The sequence below is a fragment of the Seriola aureovittata genome, chromosome 1 (genome assembly GCF_021018895.1).
Source record: "Seriola aureovittata isolate HTS-2021-v1 ecotype China chromosome 1, ASM2101889v1, whole genome shotgun sequence".
Classification (NCBI taxonomy): Eukaryota; Metazoa; Chordata; class Actinopteri; order Carangiformes; family Carangidae; genus Seriola; species Seriola aureovittata.
The window spans coordinates 32,591,289-32,607,969 of record NC_079364.1 but is presented as its reverse complement, the minus strand read 5'-3'; positions in this window follow the sequence as shown (position 1 = coordinate 32,607,969).

Sequence of the window (16,681 nt, the reverse complement as noted above, 5' to 3'; positions counted from 1 at the left end):
GAGTGGTCTCTGTAATTCCAGAGGGCATTCACTGTGCCAGTGGGACACGTAGGCCGTGTCAAAGCCTAATGCTGTTCCTTTGTACAGCCCATCCACTGTCCACACAAACCGAATCATCCAAACATAATTATGGCCATCCAATATTGAAAATGGTTATTATGGCCTCTTAGATGAGATGCAGGTGGCTTATGATCTGTTTTTTTATCCTGTCAGTTTCACTTTATCACTCTGCCATCTCGTCTGCACAAACACAAACACAAACATACACACACACACACACACACACACACACACACACACCACACACACACACACACACACACACACACAAATACACAAAGCTGCATGGTAATGGATGGACCAGGAAAAATATGAGATGTCACTGTGGCATCAGACATCAGACAGTAAAAGAGCCGTTCTAATTTAGCAAGTGAAGCTTCTGAACAGCACAGGGCAAGAGTGTGTGTGTGTGTTTGTGTGTGTGTGTGTGTAAATGTGTGTGTGTGTGTGTGCGTAGACGTACATACCTGCACTCCAAAATGCATGTTTCTGAAATGGATCTTAGATTTACCCAACCAGTCAATTTAGATAACAAACACTGATCTAGTCTCTGTCCTTCTCATGGGCCCTCTGTTGACTGCTGAAGCCGAACATGCATGGTTAATGTGATGATATCACAGCCACAGTCTTCCTGCAGTCCACAGCTGCTGGGAGCACAAGAAAAACTAGAATGACCTCCTCGTGGTTGCCTGCCTCCTCCACTCAGACTAGTTTCAGGTTACGTCCCTGTTTATCCAGAGTCATATACTATATGAGCCACTTGTGTGAAATTTGGTCATAATTGCTGTGTGAAGTCTTGGGTAATCGCTATAAAGTGTTTTCTGAGGTCACTGTGACCTTTGACCAAATATCACCAAAATCTAATCAGTTCATCTTTGTGTCCGAGTGAATGTTTGTACCAAATTTGAAGATGTTCCAGTAAGACGCTGCTGAGATATTGTTTCAACGAGAACGGATGGACAGACAAACTGAGAACAATAGGGCTCTGGCTCTTGCCAGAGTGGAGACATAAAAACATCTTCATCAATTTGTCATGTGTTGTCAGATTGAGGTGTTTTCTGAATTATTTGTTTGTATTTTCTTAAGTTTCAGTGTGTTGGGCTCTCAGGGCCGCCGTAGTATACAGCTTTAGCTGTGTCTTTAAAAGTGACATCTGCTGAACATCCAGGTGCAGTAATGGGACAATGTGTGAATTTGTGTACCTATGACATCATTTCCAAAATAGCAGTGTGCCTGGTTAGAACATGGGACAAAATCAACTACTTTTTAAAATGCTTGTTTTTTGTTAATAAAGGTTTGATTCAATTCTAATGGTCTGAGGGATATGGAGGTGGCTCTGATGAAGACCCTGAAGACCCTGATTCCCAGCAACAACTACATGGAGAGTGAGGAGTCAAGTGGGCCTGGTGATTCAGATAGAAGAGAATCAAGCGATTAAGATGAAGTACCACAACCAAACATGAACAGTAGCAAAAACAACCGTCCAAGTTAAAACAATTTACAATTTAAAAGGAATACACTTTGACACTTAGACCCCGGCAGGAAGTGGATCACTGTGGGGAACAGTTCGTAGGAGTAAGTTTCCTCCTATTACAGGAAACTTCCCCAGTCAAGACACTAGTGGTGGTGATGAGGAGTAGAGCTTGCGGATGAGAACATCTTCATGTGAGGGAAACATGTAATTGAAAAAGGTCAGGCATCCACGGTTGAGGTGGTGAAGTGGTGGAGGTCGCACGAAATGAAAGCAGAGAGAGGACTCTTTTAAGGTTGATAGATTAAAGTGAAGTGGGTGGAGCTTAGAGGTGGCGGGAAATGTGCTTGTGACTTCATTCATTTCAGAGAGTTCAGAACAGCAGAAATGACTGAGTTATTGACAGAACAAAGACATTTGTACAGTGTAAAAAATCGAAATGCCACAGCAAACATCAGTGTTAAAGAACTTCCAATACTGACTGGCATCTACCTGTACAAGGGTCTCTGCCAAATGCCAGGAAATCATGCATACTCAGAAAATGATACAAGGTGTCCCGTGGTGGCTGACAACATATCATGCAACTGTTTTCATAGTTGAGTTCATGTTGGAGTTCCAGGGGATGTTCACACTGACCAGGTTGCACACTGGCCTATGAAACTACTTTTAAACAACATTTAGTCCTGTTTTGAAATGTTACAGTGTTTTCATCCTCATATCATCTACAGCATGATATGATATCTATGATACGACCATTTTCTATCGCATCAAGACTATCTGTCCCCCTTACATATTCCATATGTACGGGGGCTGACCCCAACGGGGGCAGCTGACGTGGATACTCTTTAAGACACATCACCTGTGGAGGCCACGCACTGATTAGCAACACGTGGTTATATAAGCACCACGCATGCGTAGCCTCTGTGATTCCTTGATTTCCACAGAGTCGAGCAGGCATTTGTATCTTGACATTTGAGTAGGAGAGTGAATGTAGCATTTGTGTTTGAAATCAGTGTGGTCCACTTACTTTGTAAGTGTGAGAGCTGGTCTACGGGCCCCTCTCTGGACTGCTGCATTGTCTGACACACACAGGCTGGTGAAAGCGTGGCAGCTTGTGGCACCAGGTTTTTCTGGTCTGCTGCTTGCTGGCAATTGTCCTACGTGAAATCGGACGTAGTCGGAGGAACCAGCGGGTGTGCTTTTCAACCGATCACTTTTACACCGTGGCTGAAGTGTGGCTTGTGTGTGTGTTGGCGACAGGGCTGTTTAACGCTCAGAGCCATGTTCCTCGTGGAATCCATTACATATGTAACTGTCTCAGGCTCATAGGACTCTTTTTCATCCCTTTCACCAGGGTTCTGGTGGGTGGTGCTGCACCCAAACCCTGCATTCCACTCTAAGATCTGGTCCGAGTCCCACGCTGGTCTGTCTGTTGAGCTACACCCTTTCCACCTTCCTCAAGATGGTGTTGTGGGGGTAAGTGAGACATCACTTATATGCCCTGTCAGGGCCTTGACAGTGTATATTCGTCGGACACGTCCCCACAGGACAACAGACCAGCTCTTGTGGATCAATCCAAGAGGCATACAAGCAGCAGGAAGGCCAGCCCTAATAGGGGTGCGTGCCCATTCTACATGGGGCCTCGCTACATCATGGGCATTATGCGAGGTGCTTCTCCATCTGAGATTTGGGTGGCGCCCCCTTGGTCGGCCCCATCCACGTTTATCAGGTTCTAGTGCATGAATGTGCCAGCCAGTACACCATTCCCTGAGCCAGGCTCCAAGGGACCAGGGCTCTTGCAATGAAGAGCTCCTTGTGATTCTCCTCCTCACAAACTCTTTTTAAAATAATCTGTGATTTGAGACATTTCTGCAAAAAAAAAAAAAACATACACGATGGGATGTAACGTTAATTTAGGGAAAGAAGTTGGGTGTGCTTGGATGTAAAAGAGATAATATTCATCTGTAGGGTTGTCACCTTTAATGTGAAAAAAGGTGGCAATTGGTTTTACTTGACATAACATGAACGAAAATACGGGACAAATTGTTTCCTGTATTGATTCAAAGTAGAGTAGCAGTAGTAGAGTATCGAGACTTAAGTACTAGAATTTTGTCAGGAAGCGGAGGCATCCCGTATTGATTCAGTACAGGATGCAGCATTTTATTTTCTGAGGATGAAGCCTCCATGTGTAATATTTGAATTTCAGAGATCTGTCTCTGTCCTCACACTGACTGATCAATCATAAAAGCGGTCATGTTGGTCTTGTAACAAATTAATGTCTAATCAGGATATTAATCAACATGAACATCTTTAAATGAATGTCTCTGATCTGCACTTTGACGTAGATGTTATGAATGAGGAAATGACGGGTTGTGTCAGAAGCTTCTTAAATCACAGCAGGAGGGGTGGAGACAGACAAAAAACCCAGGGTTTGTTGAAGAAAACCTGCCAGTAAGCAGGTTAGTTTCACAGAGTAAGTTACCATGGTAACTGACTCAGAGTTAAAGTGATTGCAGTTTCTAGAACTGAAAACCCAGAGTTTCCAAGAAACTCAAACCCACTTTCTGGAATAGACTCCTGGACCACAATAGAACCAACAGAGACAAAGACTAAATACACACAAGGAGAGTAGGTAACAAGACACAGGTGCAACACATGAGGGTGAGGGAATGTAGGGAAACATGGCAAAGACAGGAGGTAAAACAACAGAAATTAACTAAAATCCAAAGATAAAGTCTATATGGTCCTTTCAGGGTCAAACCATGATAAACTAAATAGTGAAAACATGGTGCTGATAAGTTTACTACATAAGTCAGTTAAGTTTGCTCAGTTTTCTACAGCTGTATTAGCTTGTTGAGAAGACCCCCGACATGATCTGTCCTATTTTCATTCAGTTTGTTCATGTTTGTGTTGCAAAACAAATCTAAGGAAGAATTTAATGTTAAATATAAACAGCTAAGTTATTATTTTGATATGGAAATGTCCAATGTAACATGTATTTAACATTACAGATCTTTGACACTAGAAGGTAGTATTTAAAAACATTTATGAAATGTGTTCCGCAAAAATGTGACCAAATGTGTTTTATATGGTCCATTTGGTCTGTTTTATATCCGCCATATTTTCCCTTTAAGGAGAGATGGGTCCAGGTGTTTGGCCAACAAATACCAACAAGTCCAACAATGACACAACAGAGCTTCAAACATCAAAACAAACCCAACCAGTATTAAATGCAGGTGGGGAGAAGCAGCCAACAACATCATCAGATTTCTGAAATGAAAACTGGGGACATTTACAGTTCAGTGCTAAATATATCATTAAAATATCCAATGTTTCTATCCAGGAAAAAAAAGGAGGTCCAGTTTCATGTATTTTGACCATGGTAACTGTTGTATTGTAATAAACAGTGGTTGGAGACAGGTGTTGAATTAGGACTTCTTAGGAGGGGGAGCCTTTGTCTGCAGTGTGGGGGAAATACTGTGATTTAAAACAGATTTTCTGCACTTTTACACCACCTAACCTCTTGGATTAAGTTAAGTAACAGCACCATGCACTAGTCTAGATTAGCTAGACTGAAGCGCAGTGAAAACCAAAAAATGCATCAACAACAGTTTAAAACTGGATCAGGACATGTAGTGATTATCAGAAGAATGACTGTTTCATATTTTTCAAACATTTTAATTTCTCTTAGCATGATATATACAGAAACAGACAGCAACCTATGGTAACAGACAGGAAAAGCCAGCAACAGCCAGTAACAGACAGCAACATACAGTAATAGCTAGTAAAAGACAGTCACAGACAGTAACAGACAGCAACATACAGTAACAGCCAGTAATAGACAGTCGCAGACAGTAACAGGCAGCAAGCCAATAATAGACAGTCACAGACAGCAACAGCTAGTAACAGACAGTCGCAGACAGCAACAGCCAGAAATACACAGTAACAGCCAGGAACAGACAATAACATAAAGTAACAGCCAGTAATAGACAGTAACAGCCAACAACAGCAAGTAACAGCCAGTAACAGCCAGCAACAGCCAGTAACAGCCACTAACATACAGTAACAGACAGTCACAGACAGTAACAGCCAGGAACAGACAATAACATAAAGTAACAGCGGCAATAACCAGTAACCGACAGTAACAGCCAGTAACAGCCAGGAACAGACAATAACATAAAGTAACAGCCAGCAACGGCCACTAACATACAGTAACAGCCAGTGACAGCCAGCAACAGTCAGTAACAGACAGTAACAGCCAGGAACAGACCATAACAGACAGTAACAGCCAGCAACAGCCAGTAACATTCACTAACAGCCAATAACAGATGGTCACAAACAGTAACAGCCAGCAACAGACAGTAACAGCCAGTAACAGACTGTCACTTAAGAGCAACATTAGCCTGAGTTGTTGTACTTCATAGGAAATCTGCCTCCTGGTGTGAGGGTTATACAAAAGGCCCGATCAGAGTCAGAGATCAGATATCAGGTCCAGACAGAGGTGACTAATGAAGCTTATCATTCTTCCTCCACAGATCCATCACTCAGGTTCAGGACTGTGCTCTTTACTACAGCTTTAGGTGGCTCTGAAAAGAGTCTTTGTGTTTTTTTTTAGATTAGGCCTGGAAGGAGATTAGGGTGTAGTGCTCTATGGACATCTGCCAAGCCACTGCACCAGCTGGAGAGGAAAGTAGGTTGTTAAATTCTCCCTCACTGACGTCGCCTCATCTGCGGCAGTCATGCTGCCCACATTGGTAATAAGCTTCACTGCCGTGTAAGGCTCTACAGACATGTTGACAGCATATACTTTGTTGTGGAGAAGGTGTATAAAATATTGTCAGCACCTCTTAGAACTGCCTAGAAGGTAAACACGAAGTTACATGATACTCCTTCTTGCATAGGGTCAATATGCATTACAGTAATTCAGGATCTGGCAGGTGATGTTTCTAAAAGCTCCTCTGCATCATGAAGTTTCTGTGTGCCACAAATACCTGACGTCTGGGCCCATGGCGGTACAGAGGTTTGACCGTGCAGCAGAGGGTCTCCAAAGACCAAATCCTAAATCCAAATCAACCAATCCTCCAAAGGCTCTAACTGTCCCTCAGAACTGTCCAGGGAACAAGGAGTGCACTTGAGAACTGCTCCCATCCAGAGCAGGCCAGTTCGATCCCCAGCACCTCCATTCCATTGTCGAAGTGTCCTTGGCTTAGATACTGAAGTCCAAATTGCCCCCAATGAACAAGCGCTGTATGAATGGGTGAATGTGACCTGTAGTATGAAGCACTTTGAGTTGTTGTTAAGCTTTACATAATTGCAGTCTGTAGTTTGGTAATGTAGCAAAATGGTGTCACCAGGTTGAAACACTGGTATGTGCAATGTGGTGCATTTTGACATTTAACTTGGCATATATAAAGTGAGGACACCTGCTGTACACCTGCTCCAGGTCCTTAAAAGTTTCAAAACAAAACTGTTCCAATAGAAAAAATATTTGGAATGATGTAGAGACTGTTCAAAGTATTAGACAAAAAAATAATTGATTGCTGGAATTTTAATGATAATTGTAATTATGTACTTTTTACAGTCATGAGAAATTTAATTAACTCTGAATATTAAGTAATATAAGTTATATTGCTGCTGTTGGGACTCATCATTCAAGAGACCAGATGTTTCTTTCCTCCAGTGGACAAAGGAACTCACACCCCACAGTTGCCCAATGTTCACACCTGGGGACGACCCTTCCCCCCAAGGACCTCACTGGCCAGCCAGTGTGGGTCAGCATGTGACATGTGACCCAAGGGTGTCACCAAACAAAACCAGATCTCTTGTCCCTCTTCTCTCTCTCTTCTCTTCTTGGCTTGCTCTGGAGAGCAGCTCCTGCTCTCTCCTCTCGGTTCTTCAAAGGGCAACAAGGCCCCAGCCCAGGTCAGCTCTGCTACCTGAGAAACCAGCTCTCTCGCCGGCCTGCTACCAGCAGCCTGCAAACACTCTTCTCCTCAACAGCATCGACCTGCTTCAGATTAACTCAGAGTGAACCAAGTTCTCTTCAGAATCAGCAGCTACGACACAAGGCCAGCTGATTTTCCAAGCAACAGGAGTCATAGCAGAGTTAGCATGGAACAGCTAACTCTGTGAGGAGAACAAAGGAGATAACAGCAAAGCAACACAGCCAGACAGGACTTTACTCCACCAGGAAACCTCCCAACTCAGTGGACTTTACACCAACACTGGAAAGGACCTCTTTGTTTGTTCCAAAGACTGGGTAACGTTAACTGACTGGGCCTAACCTTTCCCAGCACAGCACAGCACAGCACAGCATAGCTAAGCAGCAGAAGTCTTAACTTTGTTAATGTACTTGTTGATTGATGTCTTGTTGTTGTAATGTTTGCTTAGGTCGTGGTCAGTCATACAGTTAATCGAGTACTCGTATGTTCACACACATAGCAGTACGTCTCAGTTCTAGAACCTGCATGAAGCTAACCTCCTCCCTCTAACCTGGTACCTTTAGATTACATGAGCTAGGCTAACAAAGAAACACACCTTCCCTCTCACACACTCTAGGTGGTCTCAGTGGCCATTTTGAGTAGTTTCTTTGTTCAGGTCATGTGGTCACAGTGACCACTTTGAATCTGCCATCTTGCTTTTGTTTGTGTCCCCACAGACACACACACATATACCCCTACACACACACATACACACACGTGTATATACTAGATTAGACATTGTGTTTTACTCTACTCCATTGTAAATAAATGTCTTTAAGTAACTACTGGTGTGTTTAATGTTGCACAAGCATGAATACTGCCAACCTCTACTCGGTAGAATTCCAATCCTTCAACTTTAACTTACTGTTGATATGGTAATTTGGTTATAGTTAGTAAACTCTAATTGTTAATCAGAGTTCCAGATTAATGGTAATAAATTGAGACTGAAACCATATTGGCTATTTTGCCTATTAGTTTAGGCTGGTGCCCCAAGGACTTTAATTAATTTTAAAATTATTTAATATTAATATATTTAATACTAATATTTTCTTAATTTATGATAGCCAATAAATTGATAGACAACCGAAATCCAACATATTTGGTGTCCAGCTCATGAGGTAGAGCTCAGACCCAACACTGCTGTCAAATGATCAGATAGTGTTAGAGTAAAATAAAGATTTAAATTTACTTTGAATTCAATCAAATTTCATAACTTTTGTATCTGCAAAAAGTACTTGTTTTGATTGAACATTGATAATTTGTATTGATTTGACACATTTTTCTACAAGTTTCCTCCTTAGCAGATGATCTGTGTGCAACTAATGTCCAATCCAATGCATTTTTTTTTCAGTCCATTTGCCCAGCTCTCTGTATGTCCCAAAGAAGACCTCCACAGACCTACACTGTGGTCTGTAGTCCCAGAGGGAAATCCTGGATGCTTTGCCCCTGCAGTGGACAGTCCACCACATCCCTGATCATTTCTACCAGGCTCCACATGGCTCCTTTGTGCCACACTGTTAGAAATTCCCAGGGGGTTATAATACAGTTTATACAACAGTTAATTCTGATCAAGTAATGTGCCTGGACGAGAGGCATTCCATGAGTGCTGATATAAAGCACTGGGACATGGATAGGGCCAGTGAGAGAGTGACAGGAAAGTTGGGGAGAGAGAGAGGGGATGACATGCAGCAAGGGCCATGGGTTGGATTCAAACCCAGGCCACTGTAGTAAGGACCGAGTCTAAGTGGTATGCTCTCTAACAGAAGAGCCACCAGAGAGACTTTTAACTACATGTATCAGTCCACTTCACAGGTGTTTGACGAATTAGAGAAGAGCAAAAATGAAGCTAACACTGTACGGCAAACAGCATGGGCTTTGAACTGCTTTCAGACTTGGCTAAGTCCAAATAATAATAACATGGACAGTCTGCTGTGAAGACCGAGCTGAATACAGTCCCGAGGGAGTTTTATGGCTCCATCCGGACACCTAAATCTGTACAGCATCAGCAGCATCTTGGGCTTCAGGCTGGTTTAAAGTGTTATATCAATGAGCCTCTGGTTCGCCGTTCATGGAATTAAATGCAGGACCCAGAGCAGAATTCATATCAGCTAATAATTGTCACGGTTCAGTCCGTGCCTCCAGTTTCCCTGTCCTCCTTTGTTTCCCCTTCCCTTGTTTGTCTGTGTGTGTGTGTGTGTGTGTGTGTGTGTGTGTGTGTGTATGTGTGTGTGTGTGTGTTTGTGTGACAGAGCATGTGTGGCAGACCTGGTTACCCAGCACTCTGTTGACTCCACCCTGATTACATCATTCCATGTACCTGCTGTTCAACCCACTTGCCGGTCATCACCAATCAATTCACATTTGTTGTCACAATAATGTTTTCAAAGGTGTTTAAAATAAATATGAAGAGCAGGGAAAGACAAAACACACCACACCCCCGACCAGCGCATCTTAAAATATGCTGCAACAATAAGTCCAGACAATCCAAAAGGTTTACTCAACAAGGTCTGGTACGATATTTAGTTGCACTTTGGACGCAGGGGCAAGTAGGGGAACCTACTTACCTAAAATGTGACAAGAATGGAGCAAAGTATTTCAGTATGACATTCAACAAAGAAACAAAAGACCCACTGGAGAGAGACAGAGAAAATCGGAGGGGTGCGCTTTCAGAGGAGTGAGGAAATAACCTTTGCCAGGTAGCATCTCTTGAAAATACCTGACCATAATTTCCGGCAGGTGAAAAGGCCTTTATTTGCAGCACAGGAGGGTAACAGTGGCAACAGACAGCTTGTGGTATACTGCCGTTCCTCTCGGAGTAGAGCAGCTGTGACAAGTGCTACCCAGGATGTGCAAAGAGGCAGGGACACACACGTCTTACACCAACCACAGCCTGAGACCCACTGCCATACAGAAACTGTCTGATGCTGGACTCGAGGCGAGGGAGCGTATAAATGTTGACAGTCAGACATCTTCATTGTTCTTGCTCTGTCTGTGTTTAAAATCAAACATGGCTGACTTGCCCTGTCGACAAAGGAAATATTATGTATAAAAGAGGCAACACGTTGAACACTACTTACCAGATCTGGGTGTAAACAGTTTACACTCTAACCAAATTTGAAATCCACTGTTTCACTGTCTGCAAATATACATTAACCATTTAGCACAATGACATTAGAACACAGAGACCTCAGGAGATCCTGGACTTTTTTGGTATAAAACACTCCAGTCAACATTGTCCATACTCACACAGTATCATCATCAAATGTCATCTTCATTGGAGGGATGTTCCCTGTGAGATCAAATATAGAATATCTTCATAAGTTTTCTGCAACTTCTTTACAGTATGGTTTCTAGTTGTACAGTTTGCTGTCTGTGGCACTGGGAGTCAAATGTGGACTGCCTTTGATTGTTTATCCTGCATATATGTTTTTATTGTGCAAACCAGTGTCCCTCTGGTTTACAGTTTTTCTCAGTCGCTTTGGTACATTTCTCAGATCAGAATTGAAATTCTCAAAACTACTTGTTCAATCTTTACATCATTGTGTCACTTGTGCAAATCAAAAAAGCAGTTTCTCATTTCTATGAACAAGTTGCAAATGCTTTGGTTCATCATGCAAATGATTATGTAAAATTCTCTGCTGTTTCCTACATTATCAATTGCTTATGTCATGTTGATCAAAATGTATTATAATGGGTCTCTGTTGAATAGTCTCACCCCCCACAACATTTAGGCATTAGTTCATCGCATAAGTCTTTACATGCAAAATGGTTGAACAAGTTGTCATAAAATGTCAAGCATATCTCTATACATTTCCATTGGACTATTTTTTCTAAATCTGTCCTGAATTGGTAAATTGCTCCCAGGTGAATCTTGACTTTCTCTAACAAAGGGAAATGTGTGAAGCATTCGATCAACAAATGATCAACCACTTTTCTGAAATAGCTCAAAGGTGCAATTTACAATAATTGTCATCAAAACTTTAGCGATAGTTTACATCAGAACATCCCTCCAGAGTACATTTTTTTAAGGTAAACACAAGAAACTTGTGCTACAGAAAATAGACCAGACTCAGTTAATAGCTCCCTAAGCTTAACATGTCCTATGATAACTATTAATTTAGCTATACAGACTAATGAGCAGTGATAACTAACATGTGTTTGGGGTCATCAGGTGGGAACCTCCTTTCACCAGTGTTTCGTCTAGTTGGTCCCACGACACCTCCAGGAGGCTAGACAGTGATCACTGGCGTCCCAGAGTCACTCCCCTAATGCCAGCCATCACTGCTCCTCACAACACGACTATTTTCTTTATCTTGCCTATGCTACCACAAACAACACCATCATCTACCTCCCTCATTTTGAATGAGGGAGGTAGAATCAAGGAGAGATGCCTTTTTGAGCTAAACTCTCCCCCGCCAGATTAGGCTGTGCTCTCCCACGGAACAGTCAGCTCTATGAAATATACTTTCATTCTACTCCTAGACCACAAGACTATGTCAGGCCTTAGCTTTGTACTGGCTATTTCCTGGGGAACAACAAGCTTTCCTCCTAAATCTACCTGCATTTCCCAATCACAAGTACCTTCTAAGCTGCCTTGCCTTCTTGTTGTCTTACCAACTTTCTCTCCCTCTTGAACAAACTTGATTTTAACTCTCTTTATTTTAGGTCCTCCTAAATTTGCCTGCCTCCGTAACTCTTCAATTCCTGCAGCTAAGCTTTTTAAAACCTGGTTATGTCGCCACGTATACCTGCCTTGCGACAGACTAACCTTACAGCCTGACAGAATGTGCTTTAAAGTTGCAGTACCTGAACACAATGAACATAGTGGGTCTCCATTTACCCAGAGTTTTAGGTTCTGGGGAGTTGGCAGTACATCATAAGTTGTCCCTATCAAGAATCTAATACTACTTTCCTCCATGCTCCAGAGTTCTTTCCAGCTAAGCTTTTTCTTATCTACACCTTCCCAATTCACCCACTGTCCCTGCTTAGCCTGGGCCACTGCCTTAGCACCCCTTAATATTTCCTCCTGTCTACGAACCTGCTCCACGACTAGCTTTCTCTTCTCCTTGGGACCTGCTCTACTCCACACCGGTTTGCTTGGGCCAAGCCCCAAGCCTCCCCGGCCTATTTGGACATTACCCACAATCTCTGTATGCCTGAGCGTTGCTTCTGCCTCCTGCACTGCGATTCTTGGGTTCCACTTTCTCCCCTTGATTGGGTTTGGAACCACCTTACTAATTACCACATCTTTACTCCCAGATAACAGGAGCTCTGTCCTAACCTTGGTACATTTAAACTCCTCCACTAGACTAGTTACTGGGAGCTGAAGTATGCCTTTCCCATACAGTGCCACTGTGCTTAAACATCTAGGAGCCACTTCCTAATGTAAAAGCTAACTAATCTTTCCATTTTTTCTGCAGCAGATATTGGAATCTCATATACAGACAGTGGCCACATCAGCCTGGGAAATAACCCAAACTGCAGACACCACAGCTTCAACTTTCCTGGCAGCCCTGATTTATCTATTCTATCCAGTCCCTCAGCAACATCCTTCCGAAACTGCACTACCTGTTCTCCGCCATTCAAGTCTGCCTTGTACCACCAACCTAGACTCTTTACTGATTTTTCCCTAATTATTGGAATTTCCTCTTCGTCTATTACAAACTCCCTATCACTTAACTTCCCTCTGCTTATTGAGATATTTCAAGACTTACTAGGCTTGATTTTGATATTAGCCCACTTTAAGTTTTTATTAAGTCTCTCAAGTATTCTTTTCATACATGGCACCGTTGTAGTTATCAACGTCATGTCATCCATGTAGGCCCTAATTGGTGTAAGGCGCATCCCATCCTGCCGCCTCTCTCCACCTACAACCCACTTAGAAGCTCTAATGATTACCTCCATCGCCATTGTGAATGCCAATGGAGAAATCGTGCACCCTGCCATAATGCCTATTTCTAGCCTCTGAGATAGAAAAAAGAACATAATGACATACAGCTCACAGGCTCAGATACTTTCTACAGTTCAAGATGCTGTGGTGGAAGTGTGTATGTGCACATCTACATATCTCTTATTTGTTATGTGTGCCTGTGTGTAAGAGAGAGAGAGAGCGAGAGAGAAAGAGAGAGAGAGAGCTGCCCCAGCCTCACCCTGCCATCCCTCATGTTATCCCTCCTGACCTTGTTTAACCTGGAATCCAATCAGATTTGTGCAGAGACCGGAGGGCCCGTCAGATGTGTCAGCTCCAGCTCGCCATGGACTTCACTGCCAGATGTTCACTATGGCAGCTGCCTCACTCTGCTTATAAACTCTCACTGTTTCTTTCTCATCCTGCCTGACTGTTTCTGTGGATGTCTCTTTCCACTGTCTTCAGCCCTGTCTTTTCCCTAATGAATATATTTCTCTGCACAGATAATATTTGTCATTAGTTTTAGAGCATTCAGAGCAGGTAAAGCAAAAGAGCCAGGACTTGAGGACTTGATGACATGGTGAAGGACTTGATGAAATGATGGACTTGATGACACAATGAAGGACTCGATGACATGATAAAGGACTCGATGACATGATGAAGGACTCAATGACAAAATGAAGGACTCGATGACATGATGAAGGACTCAATGACAAAATGAAGGACTCGATGACATGATGAAGGACTTGATGACATGGTGAAGGACTTGATGAAACGATAAAGGACTCGATGACACAATGAAGGACTCGATGACATGATAAAGGACTCGATGACATGATGAAGGACTTGATGACATGATGAAGGACTTGATGAAACGATAAAGGATTTGATGACATGATGAAGGACTTGATGACACAATGAAGGACTTGATGAAACGATGGAGTTTATGACATGAAGAAGGACGCAATGAAGGAATCAAAGACAAGATGAAAGACTCCATGACCCGATGAAGCACTCGTTGGCATGGTTAAAGAATCAATGACACTATGAAGGACTCCATGATGTGATGAAGAACTCGATGATGTGATGAAGGACTCAGTGACATGATGAAGGACTTGATGAAATCATGGACTTGACACAATGAAGGACTTGATAACATGATGAAGGACTCGATGACATGATGAAGGACTTGATGACATGGTGAAGGACTCAATGACACGATGAAAGACTCAACATAATGAAGGACTTGATGAAATGATTAACTTGATGAAACAATAAAGGACTTAATGACATGATGAAGGACTCAATAAAATGATGACGGACTCAATGACATGAAGAAGGACTTGATGACATGGTGAAGGACTCGATGACATGGTGAAGGACTCGACACAGTGAAGGACTCAAATGATGAACTTGATGACACAATGAAGGACTCAACGATATGATAAAGGACTCAAGGACACGATGAAGAAGTTGATGACACGATGAAGAACTCGATGATGCGATGAAAGACTCGATGAAATGATGGAAATGACACAAGGAAGGACTCAATAACATGATGAAGGACTTGATGACACGGTGAAGGACTCAATGACATGATGAAGGACTCAATGACATGATGAAGGACTCAATGACATGATGAAGGACTCGACATGGGGAAGAACACGGTGAAGGACTCGATGATGGCCTGGTTCAACTTGGTAGTGCACACCTAGGAACACCTGTCCTCTCCTGGTACAGACTAACCACTGGACACAGAGACCAAACCAGTGTCAATCTTCTATCTACTGAGGCTGGACAGTATCAGCTAAAATCAATATCAGGATTAAGAGCCACAGAATCTATCTCAGTAATGATTTATAAACTATATGAATTACGGTCTATGTCCTCACAGTGGAGCTCCGATTAATACAGTGCACTAAACAATGAACAGAACAGAGTCTGTTCTATTGAACATATTCAGGGAAAACCTTTGTTTTAGGAAAATATTTTCAAATCTGTTCCAACCATCAAAATACTAAACAATCTGAATAAGATTATTATGACTTCTGTTATCTCGTTCTATCAGCAGGATGCTGTGTGGTACAGAGTGACATTATTTTTAACGCTGAATCAGCACTGTGTCTGAAACGGTTTACTTCATCCTCCACACTGAGTGGAACACAGCAGAGACTCCTCACAGCTCCAGGGTAAAGCTGTAGCTATGGTCCAGGTTAACTTCTGAGTCTAAAGTCTGATTGGCTCTCCAGCAGCTGTAGAGTTTATTTTCTGACAAACTGTAGGAGGATTCACTGTTACACACACACACACACACACACAGTGTGTGTATGATCATATTTTTTACACTTTTATTATTAAAGTACAGAATTGCCTTCAACAGTCACCTTGGAGTGTATGTCCTGTTGTTCACTTGGGAAGTCCAGGATAGAGGCTGTGTGGAGCATATTCTTCTCCACCACTCTTGTGTATCTCTTGGCCAGATCTTCGTGAATGGCCTGTTTGATTTCCCTGACGACTGATGTTTCACCACAGAAGCCTGCTTCTGTGCCATAGAACTACCACAGACAATGTCGGTGTGCTAACCTCAGACTTTATGGTGGTTGCCTCTTTCATTGACTTTACCGCCATAGCCATTTCCTATACGTTGGCGACGTCTGTTTTGTTTAGCTTGCAGATGTCGATTTCACATTTTCTTGCCTGAAAGAGAGCAGAGCAGCACAAATAGCCAGCTGTTGCTCGAGGAGTCTGTCAACCATATCGAACATGCTATTCCATCTTGTAGCCACATCCGTCTTCAGCTTGTGGGGTGGCAGCTCCAGCAACCTCTGTCTGTGTTCAAGGGCATGATTTACAGTGGTGAAAAAATCTAGTGATTTTCTGAAGCCTCCCCAGCAGACGTGACACAAGCGGCAGCTTCAGAGCTCTGTCTACAGTGAGGTTGATGATGTGTGCAAAACACTTAACGTGTCTGAAGTTTTGTAGCAGCTATCATGTTTGTGGTGTTAGGTGGAACTACGACCAGGTCAGGGTTGTGAGCTGCCATTCCTGTGCAACAGTCTGAAAAATCTGATTCTGATGTGCTCCTGTGTGGCTTTCATTCATTACTCTAGTTTGTAAAACACAAGGCTCAATTTGCCAGTTGTCGTCAATAAAGTGACATAAGACTCAACTGCTCTTGATGTCCACGCATCACATGTTAACACACGCTTGTTGATTTCAGCAAGGCTTCTGTGACCTTAACCTTCTTCTCATGCTTTATAG